Source organism: Triticum urartu, chromosome 3A, assembly GCF_056163025.1.
Source record: "Triticum urartu cultivar PI428250 chromosome 3A, HENAU_Tu73, whole genome shotgun sequence".
Lineage (NCBI taxonomy): Eukaryota > Viridiplantae > Streptophyta > Magnoliopsida > Poales > Poaceae > Triticum > Triticum urartu.
Genome location: NC_141875.1, coordinates 119,573,424 through 119,578,201, shown reverse-complemented (window position 1 = coordinate 119,578,201; position 4,778 = coordinate 119,573,424).

The window sequence follows — 4,778 nt, the reverse complement described above, 5'->3', positions numbered from 1 at the left end:
CCATATCTAGTAAAGTACGATTACAACGTTCAGACACACCATTACTGTCGTGGGTTTGTCACGGCAGATGTCCTTGTGAAAGGACTTGGTCGTGGAGCCAACGCAACGGGTTAGCTTAAAGGGGTTAAACCGGACAAGGGGACACGGGGAGTTTTATACTAGTTCGGCCCCTTCGATGAAGGTAAAAGCCTACGTCTAGTTGTGATTGGTATTGCTAGGGTTTCGATGACCAGGGAGCGAATCCGCTTTGACTGGCCCTCGAGTTGTTGTCTGTCCCTGAACCGCTGTCGGGTCATCCCTTTATATACATTGGTTGACGCCCGCCGGTTTACAGAGTCCCAAAGCCGGATCATAAACGTGTCCGGTTCGGTCTCTATACTTCCTATCTTACAATGCAAGTTACATAACAAGGTCGGTTTACATCTACATGCCTTAATTCGCCTCTGGGCCTTGGGCCTTCATAAAGCGCCATCATTCTTATGTCTTCATGGGCTTCTAATCTTCATAAAGTTAAACCAGTTATTCCAGGCCGGTTGACATCCAGTAGTATTATCCCCAACATTAGGCCCCGGATTGGTTTGAACTTGTTCATGTCAATCTTCAACACTTAGAAAAATTCCTCCCTTTGCACCTTTGCATAGATCTTTGTAAACCACCGTGACATCATCTTCCAGTTTTGTAGTAAATCTCTGTGAAGTCATCTTGTTCATTAAAGCCGAAGATACCCTTTATTAATGAGCATCCAACACTCGAGGCAACAATCTCATCATATATCCATCTTTTGGGCTCCTCGATTCCCGCGCCTGTCGCTTATCTCTTTACCCTTATAAATAGAAGCGGAGGACCCCATCTTTTCTTTCCATTGCCTCCTCATCCCTTCTTCTTCCTCGCGATGTCTCCGCACTCGAGCACTGCCGCCATCGTCAAGCCTCGCCTCTGCCTCACCGTCGACCACTGCATCGACCTGTTCGTACCAGAGTACCACAGCGCACCTCCGCTGCTTCCGCGGCAGCAGTAAGTCCTTTTCCCTCCCCCTCTGTAGATCTATCTAGGGTTTCTTTGTTCTTCGCAGTTCAACGGAGTTCATCAAGGCTCCGGTGTAGCTCTTCCCTGTACCTCCTTAGCCCATGAATAAAGAATCTCTTAGTTTGATATATTCCGCGTAATGGTTATCTTCCGCTACCACAACAAACCCTTGTGTGCATAAGAACTGATCTGAACTTTTACGAACTGCTTTGGGACCAACCCTTTTAGGTCAAAAATATTTTTGCTTCTTGTCTTTCGGTAGATCCAAAATATCCATGTCCCTTTGTGGAACTTGTTTTACCTTATCTAGTCGTTCTTGCGTTAGATCTATACCCTCTTTATCATTTCGGTGATTTACCTTTGTATAAGCAATCTGTCACATACCATTAGCCCTCTGGTAAACCGGAGAAGCCTTTTACGTCCATTATTATACTCCGGTTTAACAGCATCTGTATGCCCTTGTTCCGATATTTGCCTTGTCATCCATTATTGTATTAGCCTCCGGTTTATGCAATTTCACATACCTCTATATCTTTTATTCCGTTGTATCTTGCGTACCACCATGAAAGATTTGTAAACCGGAATTTCTTTTTTAGCTTTTTCGCTTCACAATGGCCAAACAGTTCGCCGCTTGCAACTGGACTCCTTCCCGGATCACCGAAGAACAGCTGAACGGAATGGTCAGTATTGGCACCTTGCCCAAGAAAACGGAAATTCGGTGGCGAGTTCCAGGAACGGAGAATCCTCCTACCCCAAGGCAGGACGAGGTAGTGATCTTTGTCGACCACATAGGCCGAGGTTTCAAACCGCCCGGGTCTAAGTTTTTCCGAGATGTTCTTGCCAGTTTCCAACTCCATCCTCAAGATATTGGACCCAACTCAGTGTCCAATATATGCAACTTCCAAGTCTTCTGTGAAGCATACTTACAAGAAGAACCAACTGCTGAGCTATTTCGGGATTTTTTTTCATCTAAACCTGCGTGCCGAGTTTGTGAATGGTCCCAACACTGAACTTGGTGGTGTTTCTATTCAAAAGCGGAAAGAAGTTGCATTCCCTCATGCCAAACTACATAGCCACCCTTAGGAATGGAATCAAAATTGGTTCTATTGCAGGGATACTTCTCCTGAAGATGAGAACCCTCTTCCAGGCTATCATGAGCACTGGATTTCCAACACTCATCCAATGCCTCAACGTTTAAGTTCTGCAGAATGGGCCAAATACGCCCCTCAACTCACCAAACTCCAGGCTTTCATGGCCAACGGTTTAACAGACGTTGATTTTGTGCATTGATGGATTTCTTGGAGCGTCTTGCCACTAAGCCACCGCCCCCGTTTAATGTGTGAGTATACCGGTGAAGTAGAAGACCCCCAACGCCACATGAAAATTCAGATAACCGATGAAGAGGTCACAGAAGGTGTTAAGAAAATTTTGAATGAACCGGAATCAGTCTGTTGCCAAACCGGCTTGAACCCCTTCTATACTCAAAATAAACCGCCTGCTGTAAGCACTATGCTTCCTTTTATCTTTGGTATCTTTGAATTGTTCAACTTGTAAACTGTCTTCTGTTTGTGTATGAACAGTGTGATGATCCCTTCTGGAAGCGGAAATCCACAGATAAAACGTCCAAGCCATCTGTAGATAAAGCGGCCAAGCCATCTCGCCCCAAAACCAAAGCCGTCAAGCATACCTCAAAGCGGAAAACAGCTGACCGGATCAGCATGGAACTTGATGAAGATGCAGATGATCCGGAAATTGAGGTAGAACTTGACTCACTTGGCTCCCTTTTTATGCACCTCATTAACAATGATCTTTATTAGGAGGACGTAGAAGGCAGCCAGGCTAATGATGTAGAGGTAATTACCCTTTCCTCCGGTTCAGACTCTATGCCAACACAAAAAACCCGTCAAGCAGTCCAGAAAGTAAGCTTTTCTCATCCTCTTGCTTACTTGGATCCAACATTTATTTTCAAGACGCAGCAGCATGAAGCTCGCCGGATAACCCGACACAGTGGCCAACAGGTCACTTCGGCCGGTTTACCTGATACCCCGGTTCAGAAGCGCCAATCTGAGGTTTCTCCCACTTCTGACAATTCTTATCCCAAGGCAGGTTATTTAAGACAACCTCTTAATCCGTCCGACTCAAATTATCAGGTGACACCTCCCTCATCCTCCGGCGAATCAACAACAACCCAACTCCCTCCTCTTAAAATTGTGGCTGGGTAAGCATTCAAACCCTTTCTTCAAATGTGTTGCACATCTTGAATAAGATGCTAAACCGTCTTTTAATTTTGTTTGTAGAGCCAAAGCTAGACCCAGAAGGAAATCTCGGGTCAACAATCTGTCAGAAGACTAGGCTGTTTTTGAAGAAGAGCAAATAGGTGAACCGGACCAAACTCATGAACTGGAGGGTCCTCATCCTGAAGCTACTTTTGATGAACCGCCCCTTCAAGACCAGAATGTTGATGAATAACCAGAAGCTGCTCCTGCTATGCCTGACACTGAACCGGAACCTCCAAACTGTGCTAGTCCAGTGAAAGGCACTGATACTACTGAAGGCCATGGAGATGATGTTGTCATTACTGGCATGGGCCACAACTCTCCTAGCCATCGTGTCATCTTGGCCCAACATAGTGCCAAAGAGGAGCGTGCTGCCAGGGAAAAGGGTAAATGGAGCACTGACTTATCAAGTTATGCTCATCTCAGTGCTGAAGAACTTCACTCTGGTTTTTTAAACCGTCTGCACTCAAACCGTGACTATGAAGCCGGTTTGGTGAACCTGATGAAGGAATGTTATGAGGTATTTTCATCTCCCTTTACTTCTTAATTCCAAAGTTGAAACACTAGCCCAAGTAGCCCCCAAGGGCCGTTTTATGATGTTTAATCTTAAACCAGGACTTTGTAACACTTTAATCCTATCCTGCTGACCCTCAAAATGTCAGGTCCTTAGTGAAAACAAAAACCGATACTTTACCAATGCAATTATGTACCTTCCCTCAACGTGGCCCCCAAAGGCCGGTTTAGCTTTGCAAGGTAATCCGGGTCTTGAAATCCATGCGTCCGTTTTGAACATATGTACATTAGCCCCCAAGTGTCAAGGATAATGCTTGCATTGTGCTGGAGACTTATAAAAGATGTAGTGAATCAGAGCAAATAGGCATTAGCCCCCAAGTACGAAGTGCCTAACTTGTTATATGCTTTGTACTTAGAAAATACATATCCTGTTGTTGACATATCTTCACTGTTGCAGGCCAAGCTAAGCAATAGAGATGCCCGAACCGCAGATTTGCAAGAGAACGTGAAGTCCCAACAAGCAGAGGCTGTGAAAGACAAAGAGGAGCTGACCAAAGCTTTGACAGCTATGGAAAAGCTAAATGAGTCTTTTAACAAAGAACGTGCTGACTGGGAAACCGAGAAGGCCGGTTTAACCAAAAGAGCTGAGGATGCCGAAGCAGCCCTGAAGCCAGTTGTAGATGAACTAACCGGTTTGAAGCGGCAAATCAACGCTATGACGTCCACTGTATTTGGTAAGTATCTACTTATGCTGTTTGTCCAATTCCTGAGACCTTATTATTTACCAGCTGGCTGATTTTAAATCGTGACAGGCACTCGTATTGCTCATCTGGGCACGGATATGCGGATGAAGCTTAAAGCGGCTTATACCTTGATTGAACAGCTGTACTCTGGATCCCAGCGTGCTATTTGTGCTGCAGCTTACCACAAACCTGCACCATCACTGATAAAAGAAACTCTTGA